Source organism: Heterocephalus glaber, unplaced genomic scaffold (genome assembly GCF_053883595.1).
Source record: "Heterocephalus glaber isolate CG9 unplaced genomic scaffold, H.glaber_assembly_v1.0 deba00001460, whole genome shotgun sequence".
NCBI classification, from domain to species: Eukaryota; Metazoa; Chordata; class Mammalia; order Rodentia; family Bathyergidae; genus Heterocephalus; species Heterocephalus glaber.
Window position 1 is genome coordinate 3,931,092 of NW_028258307.1, and position 15,237 is coordinate 3,946,328.

Consider the following 15,237-nt stretch of genomic DNA (forward strand, 5'->3'; position numbering starts at 1 on the left):
AGCACCACCATATGTTAAGTTTTCTACAACGTCTGCTCACAGGTGCCAGCTCTGTCTCTGGAGCAACTAGGCAAGAATCTCACTCTCCTCACCCTGGCTTTGCACAGCCAGTCTCTGGTTCTGAACACAGGACCAGCCTCGCCTTGAACCAGATGTTGGACAGCAAGTTTCCCTCTCTGGTATCAGCCTCTGGTCATCCGTTCATTTCCAGTGAGCTGTGTCATGTCATCAGCTGTGTCGTGCAAGGGTTTGGGGAGGTTCACAGATCATCCTATGCAAGGACCACCCGCTGCTCACACGCATTTTAGAAGCCTGTAGGAATCAGGATGAAATCTTCTGACACCAGCAATGGTAGCCGGAAGCTTCAGAAGACTGCTTCTAGGAGGGACGAAGCCCGGTGGTCTTGCTCCGATTTGCCCAGCCTGAAACTGTCCCTCAGGTCCCTGCTCTCTGGATCTCGGTCTGATGCTCTTAGGATTTTAGGGTTCTGCAGGCACTGAAGGTCGTGCACTTCTGGACCTTCCCTGGCCTTGCAGCCTACACAGGTGGCTGCTATCTGATGCTCAGTTCACCCTGAACTCTGGCCCCTGCTCATCCTTGAGCTGCGATGGCAGCCACAACCCCCCGCAGCCCCACAACACTGGCTAAGCCAACTAACCTCCCACTCTGGTTCTATTCTCGGCTGTCAACATTGCCATCATTTGTCAAGTGTCTAATTGCGTGGCTGTGTGCCAGTGAGGGGAAGGAGGAATCCAGAACACAGGCTGCCCTGCTCACCACCGCAGCCCACAGGCCTTCTGGGAACAAACAGGTCATATGGAGAGAACACAAAACTAGACGTGGACGGACACGATGTACTTGCTTCTGACATGTACAGTGGGGTCCACCAGTGCATGCTGGGAGGAAGGGGCCACTGGGGGAGATGCCAGCAGGCAGAGGAAACTCACAGCCTGAGAGGCAGGAGGCTCGGCCCTGGTTCCCATCCCATCACCACCTTGGAACGGAGCATGTGACACTTGGTGCTACTTCACCTGCCCAGCCCTCTGCCATCTCTGTGGGGCAGTGGTAATAATTCACTCACAGACCTGGCCGGATGAATTCAGAACGTGTAGGATTTAGTGTCAGAAGGGGTCTCAGAGACCATGTGATTTGGGAGTTTCTAGAACTTGGGCTCGTTAGAGAAAATCATTAGAAACACATGGCTACCTTAGACCTTCCATCAGAATGAGTGGACTGGACACAGGACCTGTAACAGGAATGATGACACAGCTCACGGGGAATCAATGACTGTTGGTAGGCTGATGCCAGAGGGGACATTTACTACTCAACATCTGGTTCAGGGCAAGGCTGGGACTGGATTGAGTTGAGATCTCCTCATCCCACACAGCATCTGATTCTAAGAACTTGGGTTCTAAGAGGTCCCTGTGTGTCCAGGTTGGGCTGGCCTTGGATCAGGAGAGTCTCCCAGGTCTGGCTGGGATTGTACTGCTGCCCTCATCTTCCTCCTGCCCCAGGGAGCTGCTGATGCTATACGCAGGAGGCATTTCTGAGTCCATGTTATCTGAGTGTTCATGGACACCATGCCTGCTCCCCCCAGCCCCTGCCAACCTCATAGGATGGTGGAGAAGCACTGAGCTCCAGGATCTGCTATGCAGTTAGCCATTAAGTTTGATCAAATTGGTTCACTCTTTGGTCCCTCTCTTCAAAGCAGAAGTAAGGCTGGACTCTCAGGAGGCTTCTGACTCATTTACAGCACTTCAGGCCTGGAAGAAAACATGGACAGGACCTAGCCCAGCACTCCGCCCGCCCCCCGCGAGAAATGGCACAGAGGTGTGGTCTTATAATGACCATGTTTCTAGTTTCTACAGTGGAATGTTTTGATTCTTGAGCCCTTTCTCATCCACTTTTCTGGAGTTAGCCAATTCCTAACAGCGGGCCTTTTTACGCAAACCAGCCAATCCAGACCTCATACTCCCTACCACCTTCTCTCTGAAGCTGTCATAGTCTAGGCCACAATCTACCCACTCTAATCTCCGCAGGGCCAGGCCCCATATTCTCACCAGCCCATCCTACACTTGCTCACCCTGCCTCATCTGTCCCTTCCCATGGAACTATAATAAAGGCTCAATCCGCTAGGTGCTTCCCTATGTGGCCCACATGGCCATGCTCGACTCCTGGTTTTAGGGATCTGTGGGTAGAAACTCCTTCTGCCATTGTGTGTGTCTCGATGCACCTGGCTAAAGCAAGTCCCAGGTATCCCCAGTGTGGGCCAGCCACGGTCTGACCTCTGAGCCTAAATGGGGATCCAGATCCCTTCCTGCCTGCCTCTTGTATGCTGGGCACAATTTTCAATGTCTATGTACAAATGAGAGAGGTCTGGAAGCCCAGACTGAGCAGCTTCTGCCCCTGCTGCTCCTCGGCCTTGGGCCACAGGTCTTTCTACCTAAAGAGGGTTCTCTTGCAAACCTGCCCACTCCCAGCTGGTGATCCCTGCTGGATTTCTGCCCTCGGGGAACTTACGGGGCTCCATCCCTTCTCAATGTGACATCCTTTCAGCTCTTTCAAAGCAGCACCTCGGGTTCCCTGGAGGTTTTTCTTTTCCCACCTACACTCCTGGTTCTCTCACTGTGCTCAGAACGGGAACAGGGTGATTTTCACAATTCTATAGCTCTGCAAGATCTCTCGGGACCTCTCCTACTTCTAGCCTGAAGGGGAGAAAAGACACCTGACCTCCATAAGACTGACTACCCCTAGTCTCATGAGACTCTTCATGTGATCTCTCTGGTTTTTAAATGGTACAGAGCATGGCATGCTAAGTGGTGCCTGACTGCCCCTCTGCTGTGGCAGCATGGGCTCTGCTGAGACCAAGGAAGGACCTTGCCCATCAGGCCAGGGACAGCAGTATCATAGGAGTGGGCATGGTTGGTGGAGGCCTAGACTGGGCTAAAGGGGGCAGCCAAGGCTCAGGGCCAGCAGTGGTGACACTGGCTCTCATACAACCACATCTAGTCTTGCATAAGAAACTGGAAAGTCAGACTTTTAATATGAACTCTTGAATTTGTAAATGTTGGCACAAATTTATGAAGCATAACGTAAACTATCCAGATCTTTGGACTGGATCAAGTCCCAGGGCTGGTGGTTTGTGTCCCCTGTCCCAAGCTCAACTGGGGTCACTGTCTTCTCCATGAAGAAGTGGCTGCCCAGCCCAGCCCAGCTGCCTTCAGCTCTCCTCCAGGGGCTTTGTCAGTGACCACAGCTCTGACCATTGTTCTCCATAATGGTTAGTTTTTGTGACAACTGACTGGAAGAGAGGGTGCCCAGACATTTGCTCAAAGATTATGCTGGGCGGATCTGTGAAGGGGTTTTTCGATGACATTTGCACTGTGTGGTAGACCAAGTAAAGCATCTTGCCTTCCCCAGTGTGGGTGGGCCTCATCCCATCAGCTGAAGTAGTGAAGAAGACAAAAGGGGAAGAGACAATTCCTCTGGTCTCAGGGTCCTCCACACGGGACACTGGTTTTTTTCTACCTTCAGAAGCAAACTGAAACATTGATTCTCCCTGGGTCTTAAGCCTGCCAGCTTTCAGAGTAGAGTGTACACTACCAGGTCTCCTGGGGCCCCAGCTTGCTAGTTGTGGATCCAGGGACTTAGCAGCTTCCATAATCATGATACAGTTACTTACAATAAATCTCTTTACACATCCTATTGTTCTCTGGGGAAACTGGACTAATGCACTTCTCTTAACCAAAAGAGCTACAGCTCTAAGAAAGAAGCTGAAGATTTTATCAAATGAAAACACATTTTTCTGATTCTCTAGTTCACTCACACCATATCTCCAGTGTGTAACATAATAACAACTACTTCCCTCTTTCCCCTAAAATAAGATCTAACTGACTGGGACTGGCATTTTTCATCCCTAGTTTTCAAGGCCGATTATTGTCCAGCTAGGTCTTATTTTCAGGGAAACATGGAATTTATAGAACATGTCTTATGTCCCAAGTGTGGTGTCAAGTGCATGGCATGTATATTTTCTCATGTAATCCGCACAGCACTGCGTCCCCCAGAAGGACACGTGCGCATCTTTGGGACACGTGCCGTGTCAGTCCTTCCCAGGCTGGGAGCCCACTCCTGGGCAGTGCTCAGTGCACAAAAGTGCCCAATAAACAAGGTGCTGAATGAGCTGTTCTTTAAGATTCATACTGTTAATCCCTACATTATGGATGGAACCTGTTACAGCTTGTGACTAGATGAACCCCCAAAGCCCTTGCTGCCATAAGTGGGGCTTTTCAGAAGTCTACAGTGTGTGACGCTGGAATTGATTCATGGTGTGATGTTAAGATTAAGGGCGCTAGGATTAAGGGTGTGAGTGCTACCAGCCCAAAGTAGCCTGGAGAAGATAAAATGGGTAGAAAGAGCTGTGGTCGGCCCTTGCTTGTTTTGCTACCTTCTGGCCACTGAGAACTGTTTCTCCTCTGCAATGCCTCACTGCAGTCCACCCTGCCTCAGAGCCAGCTGATTGTGGACTGAAACCTCTACAAACTGTAAGCTAAATAAACATTTCCACCTTGAACTTTGGGTGTCGGGTATTTTGTCTCAGCAAGAAAAGTAACTAAGACAGAGCCCACATTCACAGGGCTAAGAAATGGTGGAACTGAGACACACTCTCAAGTTCACTTCAGTGCAAATCCCACATTCCCTACCTGACATCCCCTTCCAGTGTGCATAGAAGAGCCAGGCCCTTCTTTGTGGTGTGAGTTTGACATTCACACCTACAGCTGTCTTGGCTAATGGGAATGCCCCAAGAGCCATGTCTACATGGCTCAGCAAGCCCCAGCTCACCCCTGGACTGACCGACCGACAGCTCCGCAGCTGAGCTGTTCCCTGAGGTTTCTAAAGACTAATTTGGGAGGCTAACCATCGTTTCATCTTTAGAAACAAGACAAAACCAAGACAGAAGACCTACCACAGGAGGCTCAGATTGTTTTTTTTTCTCAGAGTTGCTTTCAGGTATCAGAGGAGTCCTGCAGGTCTGGAGCCCAGGCTGAGGACCGAGGCTGACCACCACTGGCCCTGGGTAGGGAGAAGGTTTTAGGCGATGTGTCCAACTTCCTTGCATTCTGCATTGCTTGGAGTCCCTGCAGAGCAAGCTGCGGGTGAAGGCTAGCAGATACAGAACTAGCACGAGTGGAGGTGGGCACACCCCTCCCAAGTGAGAGGCTAATGCGCTGGGAAGGGGATGAGGGAAAAGGTGAAGGCAGAAACTGACTGCTCAGAAGAGACCAAAGCAGAAGCGAGGGCTTTGCATGAGCCTGATGCCCTGTTAGATACATGGGCCATAGAAGGTACAGTGAGGGATGACATCGGGCCTCCAAGATGGTCACACACAAGTCCATTCATTTGCTCCTTAGGGACCAGACCCTCCTCCCCCCAGGAACTCAGAAAGCAACCACCCCCCCCAATTGCCCTGTGCTTTCCTGGGAACCATTTCAGTCCACAAATACACGGGGTCCCACAAATCTCCTTTGTGCATGACAAACAATACCCTGATTTGTCTCTGTTCCCTGCAGCATCAACTCACTTTGAGGATTTCAATACATCACAGCTGTGCTGATAAGAAAATAGTAAGGTATGTGGGGAACTGTGGTCAGGGGGTTCCACCTCCCAAGAGCCCTGAGAACCTGGAGACAGCAGGTCCCCAGTGGGGACCTTAGTTGCTTCATCTAAGCTGGAAAACTGGATCCACTCTTACAGTCCTTGACTTAAGTCCGTAATATGGATAGAGCATCCATAATCCAAAAATCCAAAAGTCAAATGCTCTAAAATCTGAAACTTTTGGAGCACTGACATATACCACAAGTAGGAAATTCCACATCTGACCCTGCAGGACAGGTCACTGTGAAAACACAGACAGGCTAGAAATAATGCACAAAATTACTTTCAGGCTATGTGTATAACGTGCACATCAAACATAAGTAAACTTCAACTTCAGACCAGGGTGTCATCCTCAAGATATCTCATTATATGCCTGCAAATATTCTAAAGTCCGAACATCTGATCCCAAGCATGTAAGATAAGGGATGCTGGACCTATACATGCATTCCTAGGTTGCTTGACATTGAATCTTTGCAGGCCGGGATGCTGGAGCCCCCAGCTCAGCACAGGGCCTGGCCACAGCAGGGCTCCCACGTGCCTGTGAAGAGCCTCTGTGATTCTAGGATAGTGGAAGGGGAGCTATGGGACAGAGCATGTGGAGGAAGGGGTCTTAGGGCCAGACCTTGAAGAAGAGGGACGTAGAGGCTGGAAAACATGGGGATGAGCAAAAGCAAAGAGATGAGGTTCCTTTCTGCTTTTATCCCCATATCACAGCTCTGTTTATTCTGAGAAGCAACCAGCTGCAGCTCCAAAATAGATATGTGGAGAAACGCCCTAATGACAGAGAACAAGCCAAGCTTGGAACAGCCCTTTCTAGGGATGGGAGCACTAGGCTGCTGGAGAAGGGAGACACTCCCGGGGGCCCTTTCCATTCCTGCCTGCTGCTCCTCCTTCTTCCCTCCAGCCCAAGGCAGTTGGGGTTTCCTCTTTCCAGGGCTCCAGGGAGCAGAGTGTGGCCCTCCTGTCCCTTTCATGGGATGAGCAGCTTTCTTCTCCCTGGACCTCTATGTCCTTTCCAAGCAGCTCTTCTTCGAGCAGCAGAGATAATGAGATGCTCCAATGGGACCAGATGGCTTGTTAAGCATCTGAGTTAAGAATGTGTGTGTACATTGTGCATGTGTAGGCACAAAAGATCGCACCAGGTGGGTTAAGCAGGCAAGACTCTTTTCCAAATTATGGACTATAAAGGGGTCAAGACTACTGCAATAGGGGGAAGAGATTTCTGTTCCCTCCTTCACCCTCAGGAGCATCAGCTCTGATAAGAACCCCAGGCATCATCACTCATGTCCAGCAGAGGGAAAGGATGCTCTTAGGCTATTTGGCAGCCAGGGCCCTAGAGAGGCCAATTCCACACCAGAGAAGGTTCAGCCAGTCTGATGGCACAGTACCCTATTCTACAGGGTCCCATGGAGCTTCCCCAGGAGCATTGACAATAATTACAGGAGACCAATTCTGGGTGACTCAGAGGGACAGGCCTTTTCTTGGGACCAGAAGCCTCTCTATCTCCCTGTCAAAGAGGTTAGTGGCCAAAGGGGACAGCGGGGCAGGCCCAGACAGCTGCACACCTCACTGCTCAGTCCAGTGGCAGGCCCAGCAGGGTCATCCTGAATACTCTGTTCTGCTCTGGACTTCTTATCGACCTTCCCAGAAAGCCTGGCCTCCAGCTGCCTCCTGTGGCCACTAGAGAGTCTCTTGGGCAGGGCTGGGCATCGCTCAGAGCCAGAGAGATGGAAGCTGAGGCCTCGCAGGCAAACGGCCCCTGGCACAGCTTCCAAATGAGTCCACTCTTATACCCTGTTTCTCTTCAGATTGCATAAATCTTTCTCCTTTTAACAAATGAATCCACTTGTGCACTCAGTGAAAGTAAGCATATTAAAATACATCACAGCATTTGCTGCCCTCTTTTGGCATTTCTTTGTCTTCTTTTTTAAATCCAGAGAACCTCCCAAAATGGAAGTGCCCCAGACCTTTCTAGAACTTTTCAAACTCTGTCACTTCCTGCCTCTTCAGACAGAGCGTGCCCATGCCAGGCAAGCCAGGGGGCAGCGGCCACCACCCTTCTGATCACTCCTCCCCGTTCTGTTTCCTGGGCTCACTGTTCCGCTCTGTTCACGCCCTGCCCCACGCAGCAGACCCACCTCCTCACCACGCGGAGACACAGACACCCCAGGACCTACTTGGAGCCAAAGCCTCAGGGCCAGTCCTTTCCCAGCCTCCATTCTGTGAGCTCAAAAGTTGCACAGGAGACTTCCTGCTCCTGGGTGTTACAGGCTTGGTCACAAGAAATTTGCATATTGTAAAGACTGACCCAGCACCAGAGGCCTACTCAGGAAATACCTGCCTTCAAGTGCAGTGGGAGATTAGATAGCGAAGGGAAAGTGTAGGGAGTTAGAAGTGGCTGCCATGCCTTGATGCCCACTCTCGTCCTGGCCAGGGGTCCTGTAAAATTGGGGGCACACCAGGATTTGGCCAGTGGAGAGACTTTTTCGACTTAATTTGGCAAAGGCTGGAAACACCGAGATCTAAGTTGAGAGACAAACTAGAAGAGCAAAAAGTAGCTGGGAACTGGGGAAATTGCCCAAAATTCTATTCTAAGGTGACCCCCCTCTCCACCATGGGGGAAGAGATCCAGGAGGTAGGAGGTGTTGACGGTGGGCTGGGGGGGCCTCTCTTCTGGGAAATTCAACTAATTGATGGGTCAGGCATGGGATGGACTCCCTCATGTGACTTGAGTCAGTCTACACCAAAGGGCCATGATTCGCCTCTTTGGGTTTCCGACTTCCTGTGGATCACAGGAAGTAGAGCATCAGGCTGGTTATTGTCCTATTGGACAAAGAAATGCAGTTGGACCATGGTTTGGTAGAGGAAAGAAGACACGAGGTGGCTCGTATCTCCATGTAAATATGCGGTGTAGTGCAGTGTGCTCTGGAACCTCTTCTCAGGACTGCTGCGGAAGTATCAAGTCACTCCTTATCTTATTTCATCTCTGCATCCTCGAGGATCAGCCTTGTAGCAGGAAGGTAAATTACCAAAGCCGACCCAACTGTCCCCAGCACCAGGGTCATCTAAGCCCTTTAATTAAGTGATGCCTTTTGCCTTCTAGGAGAGCCACAGGCTATTAGTAATAATAACCTTAAGATAGTAAGTATTTATTGGGTATTTTCAATGTGCCAGTTATAAATATTAAATGAAATACTCAAACCAAAGCAAAGAGGTTGGTACCATGATTCTCCTGCCATGTTACATTTAGGGAAAATGAGGTATGGGGAGAGTAACTTTCTCAATATCAAAGAGTCAGGAAAGGGCTCTATGCCTTTAGCCATTACACTGCACCATCTCTCAAGGAAACCTGGAGGGCTCTTCATGTTGTGGAGAAGACCAGGCTTCTAGGGTGAGGGCAGGTCCCGATTTTGTCCCTGAGCTGTACTGGGGCTGTGCTGCAGAGATGGTTACTGCGATTGATTCAGCACACAGCCCGGAGCCCTGCCCAGTGGGTGGACAAGACAGAGAGTGCAAAGGCCAGGAAGAGATGATCCAGGCACTTGTGCGGAGTGGGTGAGATGGGACATCTCACTGCACGGTGCCACACAGCACAGTGAGGTGAGGGCATGAGAGGAACAAACACAGCTCCACATGGGAGCCCCACAAATGGCAAGCAGGCAAAGCTCTTACCCTGAGCCGGGCCTCCAAGGATGGGCAGGTTTGTAAAGAAGAGGCGCGTGGCATGGCTGCCAGTGAAACTTGGAATAGTGTAGATAAAGTGACTAGAAAGGCTAGGGCTTACTGGGGATTCAGCCAAAAGTGCTATTTTATAAAGGTGACTCTATAGGGATGGGGCGGATATGCAGGAAAAGACTGGGGGCAAATACATAGAGGGTGACAAGAACGCCCTGGCCCAAGATGGAAGCAACACTAAGGAAAAAGAAGGGACGGATGAAGAGAGATGTCCCAAGGTGGAATCCACAGGGATCAACAGCCAATTAGGCGGGGAGGAGGATACTGTGTCCAGTCTTGTCCAGTCAGAGGGCAGAACCGGCCCAGTCGGGGAGGAGGTTGGCTGGAGAGTTCTGTTTGGGACTGGAGCCATTGATGGGAGGGTAGATAAGCAGGAAAGTCAAGAATGCTTGCTTCACAATGGCTGGAGAATTCCTGGCACCTTTCTGTCAGGTCCCTGCAGCACTGAATGCAGCATCTCCAGACCCACTGTGCCTGCCCCAGGCCCTTTCTGCACCCCACCTCCGGTGCCACCTCTGTTCTGAAGCTTTTCTTCTTGCCCCGCAGTAAGATGAGCCATTGTTCTCTTTGTGGCACATCTTGCTTGTCGTGAATGTGTTATTGTTCAATCTTTGAGAACATAGGTTTTTTGGAAGCTAAGAATAGATGCGACGCACGTTTTCCCCAGTTGTACTTGGCACCAGACCGGGAATATTTGGAAGAGGCCATAGCTCACCTAGGAGTGCAGAGTCCCAGGGATGCGCTCTGTGGGTGCAAGGGCAACACAGATGGGCAGACCTGGGGCCCAGCCGTACATCTGCCACCCAGCAGCCATGTCACAAGCATGTTGCAAACTATTCTTGGCCTGGCTCCCTCCCCTGTAACTTGGGGGATGATAATGCAGCTGTTGCAGAGTTGTCATGAGAATGCAATGCCAGGCTGGACATACGCGGGACATAGGCAGAATGCCAGGCCCCAGGACTCTTTGGGCGGCACACAGATGCCTGAGCAATGGCTGCTCTGTGCAAACGAGTGTGTTGAGAGCAGGTGGCCAGGCTCTCTCATCTTAGCCCCACAGCGGCTTGGCTATTTCTTCGTTTCCTCCTCTGCAGTGCAAGGGAGAGTAATCGTGACCCACAGGCCTGCGGGGGGTGAAATGACCAGTGAGAATTTACACACACGCGTCATAGAAATGCCAAGTGACTCTACCAGTTCAGCACAGGGCAGGTATTTCTGGGGCTTCAGACAAGAGCTGTCACACAGCCCACCCCAGACACAGGCCCAGTGGCACTTGGGCTCTGCCTGGCCTGTGATGGGAAAGACAGGGTTTGGTTATGGAAGCGTGGCAGTTCTAAGAAGGGGCCACGCTAGACCCCAATCCAAGTCCTGGAGGGTCCCATCAGGAGAGCTGGCAGAGGTCGAGGGCATCCCCACTTGGCCACCTTCTGCTTGTATTCTTTTAGTGACAGGGGACTCACTGCCTCGACGTTTCTCAGCCTGCTCCACTGTTCTGAGCTTTAATGATTACAAAGCTTCTCTTTGTACTCGGCCCAAAAGCACTTTTCTCTGACATCTGGGGTCTGCCCAGCAGACACACATGTAGTGAAACACAATTCACTGCCACCTCCTGACTTTTGTGTTAGAAAACATCTCAACTGCGCTTCCGGGGCTTTTCAGTCTGCACAGACTCTGCCTTCCAACAGTTTTCACAAGATTCTGTCTTCAGGTCCTTCACCTTCATCAACACTTCTAAGCCTTTCAGGCTGATGCAGGAGAATGGATTCTGAGGATTCTCCTCAGAACTGAACCCAAGACCACAGCAGTAGTTCAGGGCTGGACAGAAGGAGCTGGCCCATGTCCTAGGCCCCATCCTAACAAGGGCATTTGGCCAGTGATGCATACTGGGACTTTTTCATTTTCCACTGTGAGCCAGGCAGTAGTCAATGCTACCTCAGGAAGAGCTGCATGGGGCACTGCTATCACAAGAACTCCCAGCCCACTCTTGGGTATCTGTTGTCCCACAGAACCGGAACACTGAAGCTCTTACTGGACCTCACTTCCACCCAGCAGCCCAGGATCTCATCTGGATGTCTCTGCTCCATGCTGCTGCTGTCTCACCCTGCTCTGGCAAGTTCCTTTGAGAGAGGGCCAGCGTGGACTCGGGGGGCTGGGTCTCCTTGCTCTCCAGTGAGGAGCAGGCTGCTGTAGAGGGCTTTGAGGCAAGGCCAGAGGATGCCAGAGGGTAGAGGAGTGAACACTGCTGGGGGCGGGTGGGAGTGGGGTGTTGGTTTGCCACGGGTTCTAAGGTGCCAGGAAAGGAAGGGTAGGTAAGGACAGCGTGGACGGAGCAGGGTGAGGCAGCTTGTCCTGGTCCCCGCTCCACCCGCACTTCTCATCAAGCTCACGGGGTGCTCCAGCGGGTGACTCACTCCCCCAAGCAGATGCAATTGCCTATCCCTTTCCAATCAGGCTGGGGGAATCAGGCGGGCGAGTGGATGCTGGTCTGGGTCTCTCCACCGTGAGGAAATGACACATAACTGCCATGTTGATAGGGAGCTGCCTGTGAGTCACGCCCAGGAAGAGGAGCGAGCAGCAGGTTGGCCCCAGGGAGAGCAGGAAAGGGGAGGAGAGACGGAGATCCACAAAGTGCAGGCTCCTGGCCTCAACTCAGGGCTCTGCCTCCCAGGCCACAGATTAAGTCAGCAAAATAATTGAGGCTTGGGGCCAAGCCTGGATTAGGACAGGCCAGTCAGGGATTGGCCAGCCCTTTGTATTCATAGAAGGGATTTCCCAGTAGGACCCAGGCTGCCCTTCCCAGCCTGCAGACCACCCAGCCAGATCAGCAGGACAGGAGCACACTCAGTGGGTCCCTCCAGACCACACACTGCATTACTGTGTGGATTGCCCTGGGCAGGGGTGGCAGCAAAGATGAATTTAAAGATAAAAATTCATGAGGGAAGGTGCTTGGCTCACCAGGGTTATATCAGTAATGGGGCCCCGGGGTGGGGGGGGGGTGAGCAGGGCACTGAGAGGCCCCAGCCCAGTATGTCTAGACCCAGGGATGGGCACCACCAGACACGCAGGGAGCTGGACTCAGTAGCACCCAACACCCCTAGGAGACCCACCTGGAACACCAGAGATAGAAGGGCCCTTCCAGCTCTCTGAGTACAACCTCCTCCTGCCACAGAGAAGTTGCTGGGTGCCCGTGAGCCCCCACCCATCCACCCATGGTTCCAACCTGAATCTGAGACAACTGAGGCTTCACTTCTCCCAGTCCTGGTTCTCTTGCCTCTAAAAAGCTAAATCCCACGCACCCTTCCTTTTTCCACCCCCTCTCCGTGTGGGGTTTGGGGGTGTAGCTCCATGTAAGTGGTTGATCCCCCAGCCCCTCCCGGGCCAACGTGAAAGATCAAAAAGTTTTATTTAAAGAGTAACTGAAGGTCCTTCTTCCTAGCTATCATCTGGAAGGAGAAATCTCCAAATCTAGACCCAGAGGACAAGACAAATGCAGCTCTGGCTCCCTACACCCCATCACACACATCAAAACACACCAGGTGCAGTGTTCTGTGGAGAGGTCTTTCACATCCTGCTTCTTTTTTAATCACAGAACATATCAGCTCAGTGTTTGGGGCATCATGCCAGGGGAAGTCCTGCCCCTCACCACCCCTACCCTCCAAGGCCTAATCACCCTGGGGTCCTGCTATCTGGTTAATCCTCATCACACCCAAGTGGGAATGAGGCAACAACAACAAGGTTATCAGAACTAGAAGTGACTCAAATTCAGAGCAGTGAGTGGGGAGGTCACAGGGTGTCAGAGGGTCAGCTCAAGAGCTAGGGACAAACATACACACAGAGTGGCATCATCAGACACCGAGCCCTGTGAAACAGGGACGGAGTGTAGATGGGAACAAGGAACACCCTCTGGACACGAAGATACTTAACCTCTGGCTGGGCCCGGTTAAAAAAAGAAAGGAAAAAATTAAAAGCAAGAGCCTGTGCCACTCGTATGCAGTGGGAATTCCAACCCAAGTGATTAGAATCGAGACAAATTCAGAAATGTTGACATATGAATCAGGCAGAGGAAAAAGCAAAACTCCATAGGATATTTCCACAATTGGAAACACAAGAAAAGCTCACCCTGCTCCCTGTTCACAACTACAATGCACACAGCCACAGCCAACCTTGAGGAAGGGGCATCAGACACCGATTACAGATTAGAAAGTCAAGAACTGGAGTGACCAGAACAATTTAGAACTATAAAAAGGAGAGGGCCTGGAGGGGCACTTGCCCAGCATGGGTGAAGCCCTAGTTCAATCACCAGTACCAGGAAAAAATATCTATGTATTATTTAAATAGAAGGGGAAAAAGTATGAATAGTCCACGATAATAATCCTAGTGGCTAAACTGGGGAGTGACAATGTTAAAAGGAAGGTTACAGTAAGGTAATCTTGACAATAGCATAGGACATGCAAGCAGAAAGATTAGGGTCAAAGGGCTGGGAAGCCCTTCTGCTTAGGAGGAGAATATTAACCAGTGTTAGACTTTTCAGTATGTGTTAAAATAATAGAAATGTAATATATAACTTCTAAACCAGCAGGAGGAAAGAGGAGAAAATAATTAAAATGGTCAATCCAATGAAAGACAGGAGTGTGGGAAAAGGCAAAGGTAAAGCATGACTAATATAACATAGTAGAAATGCACTAAATATCTGAGAAGTTGTCTTAGTCTGTTGTGTGCTGCTATAATATAATACCGAGACAGGGTAGCTCATACAGAACAGAAAGGTACTCTTCCACATTTCTGTAGGCTGGAAGCCAGGGCCCAAGTATCACCATCTGGTGACTTCTTAACCACCCTCATGTCGCAAGCTGGCAAGCAACCCACAAGCCAGCCACACACAAACTGTGCACAGAACCTTTTGTGGGTGTAGCTCAGTGAAAAAGGGCTTGCCTGGCATTCACAAGATCCTGGGTTTGTTCTCCAGAACCACTATAACAACAACAACAATGAAAAAAAAAATTTCCCAAAAGGTCTTCATCCCATTAAGGACAGAGTAGCCCTCACCACCTAAAAGGTAATACTGTAGCATTAGCAACACTTGCATTTGGAGGGGACATATTCAAATCATAGTATGAGTCTTAATTAATAAAATCAAAGCTTAAATGTCCTGTTCAAAGACAAAGATCTTCAGACTTAATTTTTTTAATCTAACTGTATGAATTTTACAAGAAATAATCCTAAAAATATTAAGACACAGAAAAGTTAAAATAAGGGTGATAGAAAAATATAAGCCAGATAGGTATTAAATTAAAGAAAGATTATATAGATATATAAAATAACAATCAAGCTAAATTTAGAAAAAACATTAACGACATGATTATAAAGAATGGTGATTATAAAAAAAAAATTCACCAAGAAGATACGATCATAAACTTACATGTACTAAAGCACAAGAATTAAAAATACAAAATGAGTATCAACACACATACAAAACAAATGGCTGTTTTTCTCCTTTGAAGCTTCATTTGGCTGGAACTCTACAGAACTGTGTGGCATTAAATGGAACTGAACCTTCCTTACCAAGCTGGATCTTAGCCTTGGGCTGCCCTGATGGAATTTAAATGGTTACAAGCGATTTTTACAAGCAATCTACACAGGAGGGGAGCAAAGAGAGGCGGAGATGGGGAGTGATAGAGAAAATGGAGCACCTAGTACTTCAGACTCTGTTGAGTACTGGCATGCCATCTCCTGGAGCCCCACATGAATTCAGTGAGTTTGGATTAATTACCCTGATTGCTATGAGCGCTCCCAATTTACAGGGAAAACAACCTCACAGATATTAACTTTTGAAAGGTCATATGACAGGTGAGT

General features: G+C 50.0%; 1 protein-coding gene across 7 annotated transcripts in view; it reads right to left on the reverse strand.

Moving 5' to 3' along the window:
* Positions 1-15,237, reverse strand: part of Ptk2b (protein tyrosine kinase 2 beta) — a 117,261-nt gene that overhangs the window by 73,249 nt on the left and 28,775 nt on the right. The window contains exon 1 of one of the 7 annotated variants that reach the window (XM_087216778.1): positions 7,830-8,856. The exons of the other annotated variants lie outside the window; for them this stretch is intronic. The gene's annotated coding sequence lies outside the window, so the exon portion shown is untranslated. Of the gene's footprint in view, positions 1-7,829; positions 8,857-15,237 lie in introns of those variants that run through there. 7 annotated transcript variants of the gene reach the window in all.